The sequence below is a fragment of the Aulostomus chinensis genome, chromosome 4 (genome assembly GCF_037954235.1).
Source record: "Aulostomus chinensis isolate RoL2024-O1b breed Wild chromosome 4, RoL_Achi_v1.0, whole genome shotgun sequence".
Lineage (NCBI taxonomy): Eukaryota > Metazoa > Chordata > Actinopteri > Syngnathiformes > Aulostomidae > Aulostomus > Aulostomus chinensis.
In genome coordinates, this window is record NC_141323.1 from 29,541,428 (window position 1) to 29,564,461 (window position 23,034).

At 43.7% G+C, this 23,034-nt stretch overlaps 3 non-coding genes and 4 pseudogenes across 3 annotated transcripts; 6 read left to right on the plus strand and 1 right to left on the minus strand.

The window, feature by feature from the left end:
- The first annotated feature begins 126 nt into the window (after positions 1 to 126).
- LOC147265940 (5S ribosomal RNA) lies at positions 127 to 245 on the plus strand (annotated as a pseudogene).
- A 309-nt stretch (positions 246 to 554) lies between these two features.
- LOC147265941 (5S ribosomal RNA) lies at positions 555 to 673 on the plus strand (annotated as a pseudogene).
- A 310-nt stretch (positions 674 to 983) lies between these two features.
- On the plus strand, positions 984 to 1,102 carry LOC147265942 (5S ribosomal RNA). The gene has a single exon (XR_015113118.1). It is a non-coding gene; the product is annotated as a 5S ribosomal RNA (ribosomal RNA).
- Positions 1,103 to 1,411: 309 nt separating this feature from the next.
- On the plus strand, positions 1,412 to 1,530 carry LOC147265943 (5S ribosomal RNA; annotated as a pseudogene).
- Positions 1,531 to 1,839: 309 nt separating this feature from the next.
- Positions 1,840 to 1,958, plus strand: LOC147265944 (5S ribosomal RNA). Its single transcript, XR_015114440.1, has one exon. It is a non-coding gene; the product is annotated as a 5S ribosomal RNA (ribosomal RNA).
- A 310-nt stretch (positions 1,959 to 2,268) lies between these two features.
- Positions 2,269 to 2,387, plus strand: LOC147265945 (5S ribosomal RNA; annotated as a pseudogene).
- A 1,609-nt stretch (positions 2,388 to 3,996) lies between these two features.
- trnaf-gaa (transfer RNA phenylalanine (anticodon GAA)) lies at positions 3,997 to 4,069 on the minus strand. Its single transcript has one exon. It is a non-coding gene; the product is annotated as a tRNA-Phe (tRNA).
- Between the last annotated feature and the right edge of the window lie 18,965 nt (positions 4,070 to 23,034).

The following is a 23,034-nucleotide window of genomic DNA, read 5'->3' on the forward strand; positions in this document are numbered from 1 at the left end:
TTCTTTGTATTGACAGGACAACTATTTGGTGTGTAAAAAGACCGTGAGGCTGTTGCACATCACATTTTTTTTGAGGTTGTAAAGTGAGTGAAATGGATATAGAGCCCATGTGTGTGCGAGTCAAGGGCTTACGGCCATACCACTCTGAACACGCCCGATTTCGTCTGATCTCGGAAGCTAAGCAGGGTCGGGCCTGGTTAGTGCTTGGATGGGAGACAGCCTGGGAATACCAGGTGCTGTCAGCTTTTTTGTTTCTTTGTGAGGAAAGGGCAGCTTTGAGTCTTTGGGGACCAGCATGAGCGAGCTTCCCTCACACACCTTTTCTTGAAGCGCCCTCCGCAGCTTTGGAATGGAATGTCATGCAGTGGTTAATTTGAAGTAGACAGATGGCAGATGCAGTACTTTTCTCTCGATGACATCAACATTCTTTTCTTTTATTGACAGGACACCTATTTGGCGTGTGAAAAGACCCTGAGGCTGTTGCGAATCACTTTTTTTCTGAGGTTGTAAAGTGTGTGAATTGGATATAGAGCCCATGTGTGTCAGAGTCAAGGGCTTACGGCCATACCACTTTGAACACGCCCGATCTCGTCTGATTTTGGAAGCTTAGCAGGGTCGGGCCTGGTTAGTACTTGGATGGAAGACCGCCTGGGAATACTAGGTGCTGTAAGCTTTTTTTTTTCTTTGTGAGGAAAGGGCAGCTTTGAGTCTTTGGGGACCAGCATGAGCGAGCTTCCCTCACACACCTTTTCTTGAAGCGCCTTTCTGCAGCTTTGAAATTGAATGTCATGCAGCGTTAAATTTGAAGTAGACAGATGGCAGATGCAGTACTTTTCTCTAGATGACATCAACATTCTTTTCTTTTATTGACAGGACACCTATTTGGCGTGTGAAAAGACCCTGAGGCTGTTGCGCATCACTTTTTTTCTGAGGTTGTAAAGTGAGTGAAATGGATATAGAGCCCATGTGTGTGAGAGTCAAGGGCTTACGGCCATACCACTCTGAACACGCCCGATCTCGTCTGATCTCGGAAGCTTAGCAGGGTCGGGCCTGGTTAGTACTTGGATGGGAGACCGCCTGGGAATACCAGGTGCTGTAAGCTTTTTGGTTTCATTGTGAGGAAAGGGCCGCTTTGAGTCTTTGGGGACCAGCATGAGCGAGCTTCCCTCACACACCTTTTCTTGAAGCGCCCTCCACAGCTTTCGAATGGAATGTCATGCAGTGTGTAATTTGAAGTAGACAGATTGCAGATGCAGTACTTTTCTCTAGATGACATCAACATTCTTTTCTTTGTATTGACAGGACAACTATTTGGTGTGTAAAAATACCGTGAGGCTGTTGCACATCACATTTTTTAGAGGTTGTAAAGTGAGTGAAATGGATATAGAGCCCATGTGTGTGAGAGTCAAGGGCTTACGGCAATACCACTCTGAACACGCCCGATCGCGTCTGATCTCGGAAGCTTAGCAGGGTCGGAACTGGTTAGTACTTGGATGGGAGACCGCCTGGGAATACCAGGTGCTGTAAACTTTTTTGTTTCATTGTGAGGAAAGGGCCGCTTTTAGTCTTTGGGGACCAGCATGAGCGAGCTTCCCTCACACACCTTTTCTTGAAGCGCCCTCCGCAGCTTTGGAATGGAATGTCATGCAGTGGTTAATTTGAAGAAGACAGATGGCAGATGCAGTACTTTTCTCTCGATGACATCAACATTCTTTTCTTTTATTGACAGGACACGTATTTGGCGTGTGAAAAGACCCTGAGGATGTTGCGCATCACTTTTTTTCTGAGGTTGTAAAGTGTGTGAAATGGATATAGAGCCCATGTGTGTGAGAGTCAAGGGCTTACGGCCATACCACTCTGAACACGCCCGATCTCGTCTGATCTAGGAAGCTAAGCAGGGTCGGGCCTGGTTAGTACTTGGATGGAAGACCGCCTGGGAATACCAGGTGCTGTAAGCTTTTTTGTTTCTTTGTGAGGAAAGGGCAGCTTTGAGTCTTTGGGGACCAGCATGAGCGAGCTTCCCTCACACACCTTTTCTTGAAGCGCCTTTCTGCAGCTTTGAAATTGAATGTCATGCAGCGTGTAATTTAAGTAGACAGATGGCAGATGCAGTACTTTTCTCTAGATGACATCAACATTCTTTTCTTTGTATTGACAGGACACCTATTTGGCGTTTGAAAAGACCGTGAGGCTGTTGCACGTCACTTTTTTTCTGAGGTTGTAAAGTGATTGAAATGGATATAGAGCCCATGTGTGTAAGAGTCAAGGGCTTACGGCCATCCCACTCTGAACACGCCTGATCTCGTCTGATCTCGGAAGCTTAGCAGGGTCTGGCCTGGTTAGTACTTGGATGGAAGACCGCCTGGGAATACCAGGTGCTGTAAGCTTTTTTGTTTCATTGTGAGGAAAGGGCCGCTTTGAGTCTTTGGGGACCAGCATGAGCGAGCTTCCCTCACACACCTTTTCTTGAAGCGCCCTCTGCAGCTTTGGAATGGAATTTCATGCAGTGGTTAATTTGAAGTAGACAGATGGCAGATGCTGTACTTTTCTCTCGATGACATCAACATTCTTTTCTTTGTATTGACAGGACACCTATTTGGTGTGTAAAAAGACCGTGAGGCTGTTGCACATCACATTTTTCTGAGGTTGTAAAGTGAGTGAAATGGATATAGAGCCCATGTTTGTCAGAGTCATGTGCTTACGGCCATACCATTCTTAACTCGTCTGATCCCGGAAGCTAAGCTGGGTCGGGCCTGGTTAGTCCTTGGATGGGAGACCGCATGGGAATACCAGGTGCTTTAAGCTTTTTTTTTTCTTTGTGAGGAAAGGGCAGCTTTGAGTCTTTGGGGACCAGCATGAGCGAGCTTCCCTCACACACCTTTTCTTGAAGCGCTTTTCTGCAGCTTTGAAATTGAATGTCATGCAGCGTGTAATTTGAAGTAGACAGATGGCAGATGCAGTGTACTGGGCTTCTCTCTACTCCTCTCTCTCCTCCTATATGTGTCATACATTAATTATACTCATAAGTATTACTAACTTGTCTCCTTTTCTGGAGCCTTTTAGGCTCCTCTCATTCCAGATCTGGGTGCTGCTGGAGGAGGCTGCAGAGCTGAAGAGGCTCAAGCTGCCACCCGTAGCTCCACCTACTCACATCACCGTCTTTCCATCAGTCTCTCTCTCTCTTTATCTCTGTCCCTCTCTTTCCTTCTACATATCCGTCTTCCTCCATTATCTGTTTTGTTCCTGTTCTCTTTCCCCCCAATCGGTCAAAGCAGAAGGCCGTCCCCATTGAGCCTGGATCTGCTCGATGTTCCTGCCTGTCAAAAGGAAGGTTTTTGTCGCCGCTTTTGCAGGATGTGCTTGCTGATGGAGAATTGTTGGGTGTAGATTCATTGAAGCAGTTTGGTACTGGACCTGCTCTACCTGTAAAGTGTCATGAGATAAGTTTTGTTGTGATTTGGTGCAATATAAATAAAATTAACTTGACCAGTGTCATTTGTGGTCTTTCGTTAATTGCATGCCACATGAAATTATTATTAGTCACTTTTATCTCACATTTGACCTGCAGCTGCAGTCTCACAGTGGCAAGACGAGAACACTTCTACTTCCGATGATAACAGTTTGTTCAACAATGAACTTCATCCAGTACCATGTTGTTAAACACTGGAACACCAGCATAGCACCTGAACAGGGATTTGAACCCTGGACCCTCAGATTAAAAGTCTGATGCTCTACCGTCTGAGGTACTCAGGCTCTTCCTTCAGCATTTAGACAGGAAAAGAAACAGCTGTGAAGGTCAAACTGCTGCTTTCTTGACTTGTTCAATCCTCCATGTTCAAGTCCACCATGCTTTTGATTGGTTCTGATTCTCTGTGGCAAAATCCAACAAGAGGCTCCAAAAATGTCTTGAATGTCATAAGAATGCACAGGACAAGATGTTCGTTTCCTTCATGTCTGCAGTTCCTCCACTGGAAAGTAAAGTCAATGCTGTTCCTCTGCTGAAACCTGGGATCGGACCAGGGACCTTTAGATCTTCAGTCTAACGCTCTCCCAACTGAGCTATTTCAGCTCTGAGGGAGGGCCCTGCTTCTCTCATTTTATAATCTCTTCCACTCTCACTTGAACTTAGAGAGGATTTGAGCTTCTGAAGTCATGACACATTGAACAGTTCGACAGGACCATTTTTGATGAATGTCTGAATCAAACAAGCCTCTTTTGTTTGTCTTCTTCCCAGTTGCCTCAACATTGTGTGAGCCAATAATTCCACATCTGTATCAGACACACCTCTGGTTGGTGGGTTTTCTGGATCTTTCTGTTCTAACAGTGTCTTTTATCTTAAATATGCCACTTTCACATGAAAACATCAATAACAGGACAATATCAAAACTATTATTGCTGCTGTTGCTGTTGTTGGTTGTGTGTCTGTCTTCCATCCCCCTGTCCCCCTGTCTTTCTCTCTGCTTGTCTTTCACCCTCATCTTGTTCCCATCTTTTTTTCATTCTCTCCCTCATTTCTCTCTGTCTTTTGTCTTTTCTTCTCTATATTTGTCTTCTGCTGCTCCAGGATCAGCTCCTATCACACAGTGGTCCAGAACCATTATGAAGCCTGATCATGAATGTGAGCAAAGCTCTTAGAACAGGCCTGCTGCCACCACAACTTAGATCCTGCAGGTCACTAGAAACTCCAGTGTCCAGCTGACAAGTGGACTTTCCTCTGATCTGTGGTGGTGCTGAGTTTAGCAAACATCTCCAACAAGAAGATGAAGGAGGCCATCAACTCCTCCAAGCTCAACATCTATACTGGCTTTACTGGGAGATCAGGAGGTCAAAGCAGATCTTCACCCTCCACCTCAGATGGTTTCTACTCACAGAGATGAGGGACCAGTTCAAACCAGCTACCTGGAGCTCCCTTAAGCCATTGTCCCCATCAGCTAACATCTGGATCTGGACCTGCACCGGTGCTGATTTGTGTCTTGAGTCCCCAGAGTTTGTTGAACCAGAGAAGCTTCAACTGGTGACGGTCGTACAACCAAGTGTGAAGGTGAGCCTGCATTGTCTGATCTGGAGCTAACAGGGGAATTAGCAAGTGCTCTGACTGTTCTAGAGTTGCTGCTTAGTTGAATTTGAATTTATTTGTTGAAATGTTCCAGTTTCTATGAGGTCAGGGAAGATTGGTGTGGATCTAAAGGTCCCTGGTTGGATCCCAGGACATTGTTTTGGCTCATTTGAACATTTTCAAACCCTCGTTGCTCAGATTTTACATGAATTTGATCATGACTTTTGGACAAATGTCTTGTTTATTAATTAAATAATCACTTCAGTTATGAATTTAGTGAGTCACCCAGACTTGGTCAATAACAAAAATTAGTCTGGTTATTATTCAGTTTCCAGTCAGTAGGGACACACGCACACACACACACACACACACACACACACACACACACACACACACACACACACACACAGCCTGTCTTTGGTATAAAATGGTCTGTCACGTTCACGTTGGAAGATTTCTCTGACTCAATTGTGAATAAAGAGATTCTTCATCTGACACCTGAGTCTTGATCCACTGATTCCTCTGATCCACCTCTTTCTGCTCCAACAAGGCTGACATGGATCAGGTGGGTCCATGTCATCCAATCAGTAGGTTTCTCTTCTCAATTAATTTTCTTCATCCCAGTTTAGATTGATTCTTCTCAGCCTCATGAAGGAGCATCTGATCAGGTGTTTGACTGCTTGTTAGTTGTAACTCCATAGATTTTAATCTCAGATGTTATAGAATTAATAAGAACATCTTAAAGACCTTTGTCCAACACTTGAAACTCACCTGTCTGTGGAGGCCCAACTGGCCTTTGGTAGTGAGGTGGTGGATGCATGTGAATGAAATGAGGCTCGTGTTGGTGTGAGGAGCCACTAGAGGGAGACACCTGTCGTTCCTCCCAGCTGACAATGAGGCTTCACAGCTGCATTTGAAGCTGTCCTTTATGAGTCACAACTGTCTTGAGCTCAGGAGCCAAACTCACCGAAAAAATATGCAAGTGGCTTTGGACAAAAGCGTCTGCTCAATGAAATTGTAGGATTGTAGAATTCTATAAATGTATAATATAATTGTAGAAATGCTCTCTCTCACCACCCCCCAAAGTCTGTGCCAGGGTCTCTGGCCAGTGGTCAATGGCTCCTATCACCTGCCCAGGATGGATCCAGCTTGCTTGTCTTTGTAATTCTGCACTTATTAGAGACCTGGAAACAAAGGAATGCGGAAAAAGAGAAAATAGGACCTCACACAAATGGGCTTGTGACACAATTTTAAAGAGTTTTGTCAATGTGAATCTTTTACAAATGTGTGTGTGAATGTGGTTGTTGTGGCCGAGTGGTGAAGGCGATGGACTAGAAATCCATTGGGGTCTCCCTGCTCAGGTTGGAGTCCTGCCAACAACGTTAAAGTGTTGATGTTCTGGAGGAGACAACATCTGATTTTTTTAGATCCACGAGTCAAAGGTTTTCTTTAAAGTGCTGCAGCAGCTGAGGATGAGGGAGAGACAGAATTTCAAACCATCTTCGTGAGGACATTTTGAAAAATGATGATATTTGCCACAGTTATTATTGACTTGGAACACTGCAAAAATATCCCCTCTCCAAAAACCCTCGTCTTCAACTTTGTACCCAAGTTGTCTCCTCATCAGGCACCACAGTGTCCAGGATGTTCAGTCAAAAAGTCATTAATGATTTTAAAAATGTCCATCAAACACAAAATAAGGCTTCAAATAGGTAAAATCACCATCTGTAGACTGGACCAATATGCTGATGTGATCCTTTGATTAGTTTAGGATCAGTCAGAGATCAAAGACTGAAGCAGGAGATCAATGCTCAGAACCCAGAGATCAAAGACAGAATTCAGACATCAGAGAAAGAATTCAGACATCAAACACATACCTGATGGAGGCTCCACCCCTCCCCAGACAGTTTCCATGTAAGTCGTAAGTTTTATTTTTAAAGCGCCAAATCACAACAAGTGTTATCTTCTTTTTATTCTTTTTATTAAAGATTGAAGCTCCATACAAGACAGTTTGTAGACAAGAACATCACAGCCTGGGAAGCTTTCACTTCTTTTGATGGACAGCTTTGATTTCAGGTTCTACCTCTGTAAAATTGAAAGTAAAGTAAATGAAGCACCTGTGAAGGTAAAACTGATGATGTCATGACTTGTTCAGTCCTCCAACGTTAAAGTCCAACAAGCTTTTGATTGTCTCTGATTCTCTGTGGCAAAATCCAACAAGAGGAAACAGAAAATCTTGAGGTTGTCTCACTTTTTTTTTTTAAAGAAACTCTGCATAGGACAGTGATAGGATGCTTGTTTCCTTGGATGAAAAAGTCTGGTACTCTCATCTTCTTAAACATTTACTTGTTCAATCAGGACAAGAGAATCTGAGCTTGGATGTCATTTTGTAGTAAAAGGTGAATTAAACTTGTAAACATCAGCTGGTGTTCACTCTGATGATGTATCGATGGTCTGTATTCTGCCTTCTGTAGCACGATGCTGCTGGGAAGAAGCCTGATTATGTCAGAGTTGTGTTCAGTGGCTCCTGCTGGGTCCATTTCTGACAAATAGGCTCCAAAGAGTTCAGCTGTTTAAAAGCTCAGGGTTGCTGTCAGCAGACGAGGTGGCCGAGTGGTTAAGGCGATGGACTGCTAATCCATTGTGCTCTGCACGCGTGGGTTTGAATCCCATCCTCGTTGTGAGCGACTCTGGTTTCTACTCCAACATTATGGAATTACTGTGAGGCTTTTAACTGACACAGATACCAGTTGAGTCAACTTCCCTTTCACAACCTGACCAAAACAACTCAGACACCCAGAGCTCACATGTGTCAATCACCTCTGTAGAAGGTCCCGCCCCCACAGAGCTATAAATACTCCCATCAGTGAAGAAAACTGAAGACGCCTCTTGGATGAGAGCTGAAGCATCTTCAAGAAACCTGCAACAGTTCACTTGGTACATTTAAATAATTCTACAATTTCTTTCAGCTTTCGTCCAAAGCCACGTACATGTATCACATGTATATAATATATATGTGATACTCTTTCATCTACTCATGAACCAAAAATGCAGTCTAATACCAGTAAATTTGTGCAGAAAAATGTCATTTGTGCTCCTTCTTTTATTTATTTGTTTATTTAGTATTTTTTAATGTATTTTCTTTCAATTCACATTTTGTCCATTAACTTCATAATCACTCTTCACAGTCGCCATCTCATCACATGACTAAAGTTTGGGTTCTGTATTGGTGGTAAAATATCCTTCCATGCCCCTCACTAGTTTGCACACAGAAAAGCATATTTTACTGGTTTCAAATCTCTTAGCGTGTTCTCTCACTTAAACCAGCTGTGGCAGCTTTCATTGTGTGATTGATTTTAAAATATAAAGATAGAACAGAACCATTGGAATAAGATGTCGGGACATTTGAAGGAATGTAAATCTCCTGTTGAAATGTTGCAGTGTGCAGCTGAGGCTCTCTGGCAGTGGCACAAGGAGCCACAATGGCAGAACCTGGACCCTCCTGGAGGAGAACCACAGGTGAGGGCCTTCTTGGCTCCAGATTGATGGAAATCAAGTGTCTGAAGCTGTTAGCAGCCATGAAGTTGATCTGGTTGGGCACTGGTATTTTTTCTTTCTGCAGCTCAGGAGTGATTCAGGAGAAGAGTTTCAGAACAGCCAAGGTTGGGGACTGGAATTTTAAAATTTCCCCTGGAACCAGACAACCTTGGGAGGTAAAACCTCCAATCATAGCCACTCAGATGCAGCAGCAGAAAGAAGCTGTCATCTACCCTGACAGTCAGAGCATCAAGTCAAGTAAACATCAACCATCTTGGAGTTCCAAACCTTCACCTGTCAGATTCAGCTACTTCTTATTGTGGGACTTTAAATTTGAACACAATGGAATTTGGACAAGGAGTTTTCCTTCAAGTCCAAACATCATCGTCCAGCCTCCAACCAGAGGTCCATCAGTTATCATGGGAGCCACATGTGGAGTCTGGGTTCTTTTCTAGAATGTGACGGCAATGACAGTCCTGCCAAGTGACATCACTGACATGAATGGATGACTTCAGTCACATGACTGGATGACTTCAGTCACATGACTGGATGACTTTAGTCACGTGACTGGATGACTTCAGTCACATGACTGGATGATTTGAAAATTTTGTTGTTGGCCTCTGGACCTTTTTTAAATCAGTAGTTGACCACAGGTAGCTTAGCTAACTGTTAATTAATTAACTTTTAGTCCAGACAAAGAATGTGGGTTGACAGTTATTCATACAAAGTCTTTGGTTTCAGATGCAGCCTCAACTGAGACTCCAAGTTCAGAGGATGGGTTTGTTTGCTGTCAGGTTGCCACCTTTCAGAAATGAAAATCAGGGACGCCCACCACGGCTCCTGGGGGCCATGACCACCAGGGGCCTGACTCCCATGAGGTGGGTGCCCACAGCAGTGGTGTGTTTTATTTTGTAGGTGTTTTTAGTCAAGGGGTGATCAAGAAAGCAATTCCTCCTACTTAAAGCTTGAAATGCTTTATCACCAATAAACACATTATTTATTGTTCAACACTGAAATGCACAATTAAGTTTTAAAATACAAACTCAATAAATGGAGAACTTTATGTGACTTAAGTTCATAACACATCAACAGGTTTCCCTCCCTTCTTTTTCCAAGTCTCCTTCTTGTTCCTCCTTGCAGCTCTGGGGAACTCTTGGTCTCTCAAAGCCCTGTTGGAAAACTCTGAACAGGACTGCTCAAAGTTGAGAGTGATCACTCCTTTGAGCTCCATGGAGCTCCTGTTCCTGCAGTCACTCCATTTCTGCTTTTCATTTTGTGTTTGTATTAAAGTTCTATTGCTGAAAAAAAGAGACTTTTTTTCCTTTTTCTTGAAGTAAATATATGAGGGTCGAAACTGACCCATAACACCATGGATGTTACAATAGTTAATAATATTAAAATGAATAATAAATCAAACCAATCCATGTCAGAGATGTGTTCTAACACCCCTCAGTAATGGTCAGGAAACACAACAACATTTTGTTTATTTCTATGATTTTCTTGAGGTTCATTTGATCATTTTTTAACTGAAATCGAGGGTTTACTGACTAAAAAAAGGTCCAGAGGCCCACAACAAAATATTCCCATCAATATTTCCATGGATAAGGAAGCCTAACAAGGTAACCAAGAGATGGGAAACAACTTGGATGATAGAAAATTGTTTTTAGTTTATTTGACAGCTGATTGAAGACGAGGGTCAAAACTGACCTGTTAACATCAGAGATGGGAACAGAAAGCTAACACAAGAGGAAGGTTGAAGCTATGAAAAAGGAGTTTGATAAAAATCTTGAACTGACAGTAGAAATATCCTTTTGTATGTTTACCTTTGTTGACAGAAGTCACTTTAGCTTGGCAGTGAAAAGAATCTCTGCTAGCTTGACAAATAAGTGCACAAACTGGGTTCAAGCTGGACTTTGGACACTGGTATCTGCAACAACTCCCATCAACTCCTAATCTAGCATCTCTGCTGGGTCAAACTATTTTACAGAACATTTGACAGACCTGTGGAGCAGTGAGGACAGACATGAGTTGATCCACATGATCCACTGAAGCGCCATTTTCCCCTGCCACTGAGGTCACCAACATGAGCTGGAGTTGGGACTCTTGAACTGAACCTGGTATCACAGCGACACCTACTGCTGCTAAATGGAACAGCAACATTGAACCCAAGTACAGGATTGGAGGGAGACTGATGGTCGCTGTTTGGGTTTTTGAAGAACAAGGAGGGCTTTGGTTCAAGCTGGATTCTCAGAGACTATTTCCCCAACCTCTACATTGGCATCTACACTGTCATCCAGTCATGTGACTGAAGTCATCCAGTCATGTGACTGAAGTCATCCATTCATGTCAGTGATGTCACTTGGCAGGACTGTCATTGCCTTCACATTCTAGAAAAGAACCCAGACTCCACATTGACTCCTATCTATTATTGTGTCCCACCCTCCTGGTCCTTACCCTGAATTCTCAGAGTTTATATCCAGTTCAGTTCTCAAAACAGATGAAGTCATGAGTGTAGATTAATTTCCTTTTCTCCACTGATTATATGTCAAGGTTTGTGTGTGGGGGTGGAGCCTATCCCAGCAGCCTTTGGACAAGAGGCGGGGTTCATCCTGGACAGGTCACCAGTCCATCACAGGGCCAACACACAGAGACAGACAACCATTCACACTCACAGCCACACCTACAGTCAATTTAGAGTATCAATCAGCCTCGTCCCCTCTTGATGTCTTTGGACTGTGGGAGGAAGCTGGAGTACCAGAGAGAACCCACACAGGAACAGGGAGAACATGCAGACTCACACAATTGGGGCTCAAATCTGGAACCTTCTTGCTGTGAGGCCACAGTGCTGACCACTGCACCATTGTGTCCCCTGAAAATGCCACCAGATCGTTTGGATTTTCTATAAAATCAAGTACACATGAACATGAAGAGGTTTTCACAGGGCTGGTGGTGCAATGGATAGCATGACTGACTACTGTCAGAAGATTCTAGCTTCAACTCCTGGCTCGCTCACTTAAAATTTTATACTCAGAAGCTTTCACACCTGAAGTGTGAACCACTGCTAAAAGTCCCTGAAATCCTCCAAGGTTTCCTCCTTGTCTGCTGTAAACATGAACACATGCATGGATCCTGCTACCTCTCACATGTTAAGCTGGCACTTGACAGTGACAGCAGGAGAACAAAAAATCCCAGTGTGTCATCAACATTTCCTGGAAACTAAATGACAGAAGCCAGTGGTGGCTGGTGAAAAAAATTCTTGGTGGGGCTGGTGTGCCAAAAACATTTCCGTGCCTAGTCTAGTATAATCATTCAAAAAGAGCAGCCGGACAATTATTCAATGTTTTAAAATAGTATTTACTTTCCTTCTTAAAATCGACAGTTTCAAAGACAAAAAAAACCAACAACAATTTACAACTACAGTAAATTTTATGCGATCAAATATTATACAATGATGTTAACTTTACAGAAGGTGATTTGAGCTTAATCTATACAATACAAATCAACAATGTGTGTGTGTGTGTGTCTCTCTCTCTGTCTCTCTCTTTGTTCATCTGTGTCTGTCTCTGTCTCCTTCTCTGTGTCTCCGTCTTTGTGTCCTTTTCTCTGTGTCTCTATCTCTGTTTGTCTGTCTCTTAGTGTGTGTGTCTCTCTCTGTCTCTCTCTCTTTGTGTCCGTCTCTCTTTCTCTCTTCGTCTACCTGTCTCTCTCCCTCTGTCTCTCTGTCTATTTGTTTCAGTCTTTCTGGGTGTGTGTTTGAATTCAGCAGTTATTTGTACAGGAACTTTGCTCGTCTCTCTTTCTGGGAGGCAAATTTCTCAATGACCCTGGTGTTGAAACCAGGAATGTTTCGTGTCAGTTTTTTCTCAGTGGAGAGCATAGCCAGAGCGTTGAGCCGATCTTGTGCCATTGTATTTGTAAGAAAAGTTTTTATCCTCTTCAAAGTGGAGAAGCACCTCTCAGATTCTGACGTTGTCATTGGTGTGGTGATGAGGATGTTGAGCAGACTTACAGTTTCAGTGAACGTGTCTTGAAGGTTATTTTCCATCAAAACCTGATAGAGAGCCAGTGCACCACTGCAACTCTGAAACTCTTCGTTCCCGTAGATCAGAGACAGCTCTGTTTGAAGTCTGGCCTTGTCCAATGAGGGATAGGCTTCCACTGTGGTTTTCAGTGCTGAATCTGGGAACTTTCGGCTGTGCTGTGGGAACAGGTCTCCTTGCAGGAGTGTGGCGCTGACAAGATGCTTGGTGAAACTAAATCTCTCCTTGGCATGGCTCACAATGGTGTCACATACCTATGCAATGATATAATTATACAAAATAGGAATTATTGCATCTTCACTTGTCTTCATACATTGACCTGATGAGCTAGCCTATATTATGTAATAAACATACTGTAATGATTCATATCATCATAAAACAATATACATTTAAGTCTGGACCACTGTATCATATGGCCAACATCTTATTTTGATTTTATTTAATAATGTGATTCAAATCACACTAAGAAGCAAGTTCTTACCTCCAGTGCCAAATGGTGCAGTGTGTCTTCTCCCAAGGTTCTGCGTCTCTTTGCGGGTGGCTCCTGAGCAGGTCCCCTGAACTCCTCATCCTCAGCCAGAGTAGGCACATCCTCCCTGACCCAACACATAAGTTTCATGAGTAAGTTCTAAAAACTGGTTCGGGATACATTAACAAAACCAAAGGTGGATATCATTACTGTCAGTTATATTATACAGATAAATCAATGCTTTAAATAAGATGATATATAAGCATTTAAGTCTACATATACAGAGAAATTGAGGTTAGGCTACAAATTTATTAATTTAGCATACCTGATAGCCTGCATGTGGTCAATGAATGTCTGGGTGACTCCTGCCATGTAGACAGCATCAATGTTTCTCTTCTGCAGCTGGTTGTAAAGGATGTCCACATGTGGCATGATTTTGTGGAACAGGGCCAGTAAAAAACAAAAAGTTTCATCTTCCAGCATTCTCACATAGCCACCAGCTTCTCTCTTTGTCTGGCTATCAAACCCTTCACTGTTCCGGATAGCCTGAAAGCAATTCACCAGATCCTTCTTGTGCTCATAAACTGTGTTAACACGACTGTTGAAGTTCCAACGTGTTGATGATGCACTTGGAAGTCGGTGCGCAACCATCTCATCAAGCACTGCAGTTCTCTTGCTTGACTTAGAGAAAAAAGAAGCAAATCCCCCCATGTCAGAAAAAAAGTGACTGATCTGAGGGATGTGGGAGGTTGCTTGCTGCAGTATCAGGTTTAACTGATGGGCATAGCAGTGAACATAGTGAGCGTTTGGATAGATGTCTTGTACCTTTCGCTGCACTCCTCCTTTGGCACCCCTCATCACAGCTGCCCCATCACAGGCCTGGGCAATCAGCTTCTTTTCTTGTCCCTCAGAAAGGATGCTGTGCAGCCTCTCCAATAAGGCACTGGCTATTGCATCCGCACAGGTGTTGGGCAGTTTCAAAAATTCAAAGAACCGCTCTTGAATATTGTGGCGGTCGTCAATGTATCTCAGAACTAAGACTAACTGACACTGTGTTGAAACGTCAGTAGTTTCATCAGCCTGGATCGCTAAAAAGTCTGCCGATTTAACTTCATCCAGGATCTGTTCTCTCAAAACTGCCAGCATACAGTCCAGGAGCTCGTTCTGTACTGTCTTCGAGGTGCCTTTAAAAACGGTTGCATTTTCAAGGTGCTCCCTCAAGTCCCGATCAATGGATGCCATCAAGTCAACTGGACCTCTGAATATTCCAGCGTTGTCAGAGGAATCACTTTCGTCATGTCCCCGCAGAGCCAGTTCAAAAGCACCACGGAATTTAACAGTTAATTATCTTAGATAAGATGTTACGGTTCTTATCTACGTCATCATTGTGCTTCCTTACAGCGATGCGGTGACTGTCATCGAGCTGCGTTGCTATGCTAATCTTCCCAAGAACCGCTAGCTTCACGCAGTTTTCCATGTGAATTTTCGCTCTTTCGTGTTTCTTAATCCGCTCGGAGAGGTGCTTTAGGTCAGTGATTCCTGTCTGTGTCCATGCTGAATCACACCGGTCACTCCTGAAAGGGATGCAGGGGAAGCAAAAAAGTGCGTTGGCTGCTCCACAACCCGTCAGCCACGGCTTGCGCTGAAACCAGCTCCGGCAAAAAGTCCTGTTGTAGGATTTAGCCTTTTCCTTGGACTGCTGCTGGATGTTGATTTCAGGCTTGTCCGGTCCCAGCTCCTTAACGCGGATTTTTTCCGCCATGGTCCTCCTCGCAAAAGGGAAATTTAAAAGGGATCTCACCGAATTTGGTGGAAACTGCTGCTCTTGAACTTCGATCGTTGTTGTCGCCATTTTCTCTCTCACTCACTTCTCGCGGTATTTTTTTTCGTAGGGCATCGGAAATCTGGGAATTTCACTACGCAAAAAGAATATCGCGGGCTCCTCAGCTAGCTTTAGCAATCCAAACCTTCACGCATTTTACGTTGGCGTAGGGGCGACTTTTCCAGCGCCCCTACGCCGTTAAATTTGGCGATGTTGATTGGCCAATTATTCATTATTTTTCCCTAGCAACCATACAGGATTGGCTAATTAATTGCAGGTCTTTCTGGTCTTGCAGGTCTGCACCACTTTCACAAGCGCCCCTAAAGACAAATTATACAGTCTATCGGAGTAAATTCACTTTTAATTGAATGAGTCAGTTGGCGTAAATGTTGTTTAAATGACCCATATTGCATGTAGACACACACAATTAAGTAAGGCTGACATTGACGCTAAAAATTGTAAACATATGCACATATATATGTATAAATACATGTAGAGATTTTCCTCTCCACATCTGGTGGGGCGGCGCCACAGCGCCCCCTATGAGCCAGCCGCTACTGGTGGATAATAAAAAAACTTTCTCATTCAAGTTGAAACCTGCAAGAGGCAGCAGACAAGGTCAAATTAATTTGACACATCAAACTAAACAACAATAGGGGGCATACTGCCCTCTACTGACTAAAGCTGATAATGCTACCATGAACTATCAGGAAAAGAAAAGCACAAATTAAACAAAATAATACAGGACATTCACCCCCCCCCCCCAAAAAAAAGAAAAAATATATTTAAAAAAATGTCCTCAAATAGTGAAGTTTCATCAAACCTTGTGTCTGTATGTTGTGATAGTATTTTATACACAAAATGAGAGTAAACTCACCTCCATGTTTGATGCAGTACAGAAAAAGAACATAAATCCCTTTATTCTCCTGCCATTAAAGTTCATAAACTAGCAAGAATGTCAGGTAGCATTAGCATTAACTTCAGCTAAAGTCTACCAGCTTTCAGGTACCTTTAACAATCGCCTTCCTTGCTACTTAAGGCTTTATCGTCCATCGTTGTCTTCCGCTTATTCCTTACTATGAAGGGTCGCGGGGGGGCTGGAGACTATCCCAGCATCAACGGGCGAGAGGCGGGGTTCACCCTGGACAGTTCGACAGTCCATCGCAGGGCCAACATACAGCAATTGCTTGCAGTGTACAAGTCCCAAGACTTTCATAAAATTCATCACTGGATTCAGGACGACCCCTGCTGCTCGGCCCCGGTGGGCGGGAGGAGGCTCAGGCCCAAACAACGCTGACTGCAGCTTTAATTTAATCCTAGGTTTATGTAAAACTCTGATAAATCAGTGGTATTTATTTCATGATTTTCATAGGAATAAGTTAAGAATAAAATGCCAGTTCATGGTTAAGCTAAAATTTACATAAATAAGTATTTGTTATGAAGAAGATATTAAAATGTATAAAATTTGTTTAATATTAGTAACTTTCAAAAAAACATCATTTCATGGGGTGTGAATGTCTTTAAAAAATGTTAAAGTAATTCTATTACGTTAGGTTACGTGCGTGAGTTCATGACCTTTAGTGTTTACACTTCCGGGAGAAACGCGCGCGAGGAAGAAGGAGCATCGTGTAATGGCGTAACGTTATCGGAGTTTGGAGACTGTGTGTCGTCGGAGAGGAGTTTTTATCGGTAACGGACTGTGAACTGTAATTGACCGACGTGATCGGAGTGCGTGAGTCGGATTCTCCGCCACCGATTGTGTTTTGTTGAGCACCAGGCAAGTCCAGTTACAGAAGCTAGCGGGAGCTAGGCTAACGCTGTCCACGCTGAAGGGAGACGCCGCTGCAAGGACGGGACAGGAGCTTCGGATAGTCGCCTCGGGAGAGAGTCGTTAACGGAGGACGCGTCACTGCTGCCGACGGAGTCGGAGGATGTGCCGCTGCTGCCGAGTCACGGAGGTCTGTTGCTGCGGGCTGCTGCGAGCGGGACGGTTGCTGCCACAACGAGCGAGGGATTCATCGGCTGCGGTCCGGTATTGTTGACTTCACCGACACACGGGGGGATCTGGTAAAGGTTTCCATCATGAGCTCCAGCTAAAGCGCGCCAACGAAAGTAAACAAGAGTGCACTCGAAATAAAATTAGACAGTTGAAAGAGAGACAAACAATATACCCCGGGGTTCTTTATTATTTTCTATAGTCTTGTTTATTCAAGGTTTGAATGTGTTTTTCTGCAAGCCTTTAATACATTTTCTAAACTGAAATCTTGTGTTGTTTCATTGAATTTGTGTGTTGTTACTGAAGCTTTACAGCAGAGTTTAAAGGTCAAGTGTTCTCCCCATAGCCTCCATTTGAATATTTAAGAGTGAGAATCATACATTGCCCTAGATTGATATTAATTATTCCAGATGGGACTTTTACCATACAAGATATTTGAAATGAGTTAAAGTGTTCCCTGTAAGCCTAAGGTGAGTTTTAATATTGGAGCCGGTGGTAAAAGGGTTACATTTAGAAATCTAAACCCCTGCTACCATGAGCACACATGGAAATAAAGACTCAACTGACCGCTCGGTCTACTTCAGCTCGCACACTGAACAATACTGTTGTTTACTTGCTAGCTGATAAGTGAGCAGCTGATGTTTGCAATAACATTGAAATAAACTAAAAATAGAGTCAATAGTTCAAATCCTATCACCACCAAAGGAGCCACGTCTTTAACACTTCAATCTCATAGCGACTCCTCAGGATTTCTTCTTCTCTCCATTGCATTTTGTAGGAGGCTCCTGCCGGTCCACACTGCCTTCCCCCTAACAGATTCAGCTACTGAGACTAAAGTTCGTTAGTGAGCTCAATGCATTAAAGTGACTTAATATTTGTTGAAAACTAAATAGGCGTGAAGCTGTAACCTCACATGAACACTCGAAGTCTAGATTTCAGCTGCATGTGAAGAAATCAGCATAAAATCCTTGTGTTGGTGTTTAAACCTGGACTACCAGAACCAGGCTAAGAGGTGTTTGTCTGTTAGCTGTGAAGCAAACTGAAACATGAAGGCTTTGAGGGTTTGTTCTCAACACAAAGAAAGATTCAATGCTCAGACTGCCAACTCTGTAAAAAAAAAAAAAAAAACATTTTTACAAATTTCAGTTTATTTCTTCATGAAGATCTTAATGAGGCAATCAGCACCAGAGCACTAAAGTTAAAATTAGTAACACTGTCACTAACGATGGATTTATTTGACCCAATGTAGTTTTCCTGATCAAATATAGTTTTCATCAAAATATAGTATTTTTTTATAATTAATTATTTCCTAATATGCAACGTCACATAAATGAAAAAATGGAGGACCCTATAAAATGACCTGACGTCAGTGTTCAAGGGTGAAGTCATTTTTGGAATGAAGAAGAGTTCATCCAGCTTTTTTTGCCTCGTGTCTCTGAACCAGCTCATTTGTTGTGTCCACGCAGAGAGAGAGAGGATAAATGTGATCGTGGAGAAGTCCTTTTGTTCTTCAACTGGTCCAACTTGATGGTGAGTCTCCTTTTATCAAGGATTACTGAATGCTTGTGTTATTCATGGCATTGTTAACACTTTATAAACCCTTCATTCAGAGCTGTAAAGAACCTTTAACCTCATATCCCAGACATCAAAGTGGGCCACTAACCGGTGAGATGAAGCTATGCTATGCTGCTACATTCTGAAGAGGTAAAGTAGCAGGTTCTGAGAGTGATGGCTAACCTGGATGTGTTCATCTCCTACTTTAATATCAGCGTCCCAACTTGGAGCTCTGACCACCTCCAGCTTTTTGTTCCTGTTTCTGCTTCAGTCAACAGGGAACTCAAACCTGCAATAGAATCATCAACAACAATGGAATAGAAAACAGAGGAAGAAAAAATATCATAAACTTACAAAGCTGAGAAATGTTCATGAAGAATAAATGCACACATTATGATTGAGGCCAGAAAGTAAAACTCCACACCAAATGTATTTTGACATGTAGGGATAATGAACTTGAATGTGTTGAAATAGCAGATAAATGAATCCACTATCACACAACAAGATGATGACCCACTATCACAAGATGGCGTCACAGATCCTGATGCTCTGAGCAGGAAACACCGAGCAAAACATGACTAAAAAGCTCCTGCTGTTCCCTCCATGAAAAACTGTGGCACTGATGAGAAGAAGGATCCCAGCGTCCTCTGAGGATCCATCGCCGCACCATTCGGTAGAAGGATGATCGGGTCGGCACCAGGAAAACCCTTGTGTCTCCGATGCAGGAAAGGTGGAGCACTGAAGAGGACACATTGTGGCGTCCTGAAGAGGACATTTGGTGGAGCCTGAGACAGCAAACATCATGCCGCCCTTCATCAGAAGAACCACAGCACCAGAAGAAAGAATCCTGGCAGTGACGACAGGGAGGATCAGGGTGTCCTCCTCACCACCACCTTTAAACCTTCAAATGAACTTTCAAAAGCTTCAGAGTGGTGAATGATTTTTTTAAACCTTTATTTTTTGTTTTTCCTTTAATTCTCATTTGTACGATTGTCTGATTCATTAGAAATAAACACTGTCTGCTAGGTTTAAGTTGACTGTGATTCTCTTTTTGCATGCAAGTTGAAAGTTATGCCAATAAAAACCACAAGTATTTGAAGACCAAAGGAAGAACCCCCAAGGTCAGGACCCTGAGATCAAAGTGAGCGCTCTGATCTCAGAGGTTTGGGATATTTCACATCCCATGGCCCTTCAAATAAGAGCCCTGTGTCACTGTCTACAAGTTTTAAACCGTATTTGTTTGTGAAAATTAAAACCAGACGACCACTGTGGTCCTGTTTACACGGTAAGTAAAGCCCAGATGCCATGGTGGACCTGTTAGCACCCTGGACTTTGAATCCAGTGACCTGAGTCCAAGTCTCAGTTCCAGCAGGTTTCCTGCAGCCTGCTGACCCGATACCGGTGAGCGTGTTACGTCATTTCCTGCCTGTAATACTATCGCTGTGTTGTTCGACTTTCTCAATCCTCCCTCAGGTGTACTGCTAACTTAATCGCTTTAAGCACCACTGTATACGACGTTTTGGTGTAATACATAGGTTTCTGTCACTTAACTCTTTAGCAGGACTTTGCTCTGAAATTCCTTGTTCTATTTGTTATATTTGCCACAGGTCCGCTAGCTCACCTTAGCACACTAGCTATGGCCGCTCTCTCTCTTTCCGCCTCTCCCCCCACCTCTCCCTCCCTCTCCTGCTCCATGTGCCAGATGTTTAGCTACTCCTCTGCCTCCTTTAGTGACAATGGTACGTGTAAAAAGTGTAGTTTGTTTGTAGTCCTGGAGGCGAGGCTTAGTGAGTTAGAAACTCGGCTCCGCACCATGGAAGCTAGCGGTAGTCCTTTACCTTCAGGAGCTACTCAGTCCACCTTAGTGGGTGCGGAGCCACCTAGCCTAGCCACCGCTAGCAGCTCCCCCGCAGCTCCCGAGCAGCCGGGAACTAGCCAGTCCCGCTGGGTGACATCACGAGGGAAACCTAGACGCAGTAAGCCCGTGTTTGCCCACCAACCCCTTCATGTTTCCAACCGCTTTTCCCCACTCAGCGACACACCCGCTGAGAGTGAAACTCTTCATGTCGGCTCTGTTGCTCGCAGCCCCGATGTGAAGCCGACATTAGTTATTGGCAGTTCTGTTCTTCGCAACGTGAAGGTGGAGACTCCAGCGAGCATAAAGTGCATCCCAGGGGCCAGAACGGGCGACGTTGAGGCAAATCTAAAGCTGCTGGCAAAACGTAAGGTTAAATACAGTAAGATTGTAATACATGTCGGCGCTAATGACACCCGGCTTCGCCAGTCGGAATTAACTAAAGTTAACATGGCTTCGGTGTGCAACTACGCAAAAACAATGTCGGACTCCGTAATTTTCTCTGGCCCGCTGCCCAATTTAGCGAGTGACGACATGTTTAGCCGCATGCGTTCATTCCATCGCTGGATGTCTAGGTGGTGCTTAGATAACAACGTGGCTTACATAGACAATTGGAGCTCCTTCTGGGGAAAGCCTGGTCTGATTCGGAGAGATGGCGTCCATCCTACTTTGGATGGTGCATCTCTCTTATCTAGGAACATAGGCCAATTTATTAGCAATACTAATCCCTGACAAGCAACCAGAGTTCAGACCAGCAGGCAGAGCTGCAGTTTAACACGCCCCTCTGCTGGTTCCTTCGTGTTGTCACCCACCCAGCCTATAGAAACTGTGTCTGCCCCGAGGCTTTATAAGCCTGCACCCAAATCTGGAGGAGTAACTTATAGCAACTTAGTTAAAATTAAAACCACTGCTCCAGCAAACCAACCCAGTAAAACTATTAAATGTGGTTTGCTTAATATTCGATCTCTTGCATCCAAGTCTCTCCTAGTGAACGATTTAATTACTAATTATCAGATTGGTGTATTAGCACTCACTGAAACCTGGGTGCAGCAAGATGAGTATGTTAGTTTAAATGAATCTTCCCCTCCTGGTTACATTAACTACCATGTACCTCGCATCACTGGCAGAGGAGGAGGAGTAGCTGCAATCTATCAGTCAAATTTGGTGCTTAACCCTCGACCTAACAGTTCATTTAACTCATTTGAGAGCCTTATTGTCAGCTTTTGCCACCCAGACTGGAAAGCAGAGAAACCACTCTTACTTGCTGTGGTGTACCGTCCTCCTGCACCTTATTCTGAGTTCTTAGAAGAATTCCCTGACTTTCTGTCTAACTTGGCATTGAACTCAGACAAAGTAATTCTAGTGGGTGACTTTAACATCCATGTGGACGTCAATGATGATTCTCTGGCCACTAGGTTTAAGTCGCTTCTTGACTCTGTTGGCTTCTGTCAGAGGGGAAACAAACCCACTCACACTTTTAATCACATCCTTGATTTAGTACTCACTTATGGAATAGAAGCTGACCGCATCACAGTTCTTCCTCAGAACCCCGTCTTGTCTGATCACTCCTTAATTACATTTGAATTTACTTTAACAAATTATATCCTACCTGGGAAAAAGTCCCGCTTCAGTAGATGTCTATCTGACACTGCTGCTTCTAGATTTAAGGAGCTTATTCCAGCAGAGCTTGCTGCCACATCTTGTAATAATATATTGGGCAGTTATGCTGATTTCACCCCCTCGCAGGTAGACTATCTTGTGGACAGCACTGCAGCAGCACTCCTTGGGACACTTGATGCCGTAGCTCCCCTGAAGAAGAAGGTTATCAACCAGAAAAGAATAGTTCCCTGGTACAGCCCAGAGCTGCGTGCCTTAAAACAGAAGACCAGACAACTGGAAAGGAAGACACATTCCAGCCAGCACGAGGAAGTCCACCAAGCCTGGAAGGAGAGTTTATTAATATATAAAAAAGAACTCCGTAATGCCAGAAGCGCTTACTACTCGTCCCTGATAGAAAAGAATAAGAACAACCCCGGGTTCCTCTTCAGCACCGTGGGCAGGCTCACCAAGAACCATAGTGCTGTTGAGCCATGCATCCCCCCAACTCTCAGCAGTAACGACTTCCTTTCTTTCTTTACTGAAAAGATTGTGAATATTAGAACGAAGATTGCCAGTAATGGAGGACAGACTACAGTCCCCATAGAAGCACCTCCCAGACTTGGTGCATACTTGGACAGCTTCGCCCCCATTGACCTGTCAGAATTAACTTCTGCAGTCGGTTCCTCCAAGTCAGCCACTTGTCTGCTGGATCCCATCCCGACAAGCCTCCTTAAGGATGCCTTCCCTCTAGTCAACACTTCTATATTAAATCAAATTAATCTTTCCTTAGTCACAGGTTATGTGCCACAGGCCTTTAAGGTGGCTGTCATCAACCCTTTACTTAAAAAACCTTCTCTTGACCCAGATGTGTTAGCCAACTATAGGCCAATATCCAACCTCCCCTACATCTCCAAGATCCTTGAGAAGGTTGTCCTGGAGCAGTTACATGAACATCTGCACAGCAACGAGCTGTTTGAAGCCTTCCAGTCTGGATTCAGGGAACACCATAGCACTGAAACAGCACTGGTCAGAGTCTCGAATGATCTTCTTATAGCTTCAGACAGAGGTCTTGTCTCTGTGCTTGTCCTTTTGGACCTCAGTGCTGC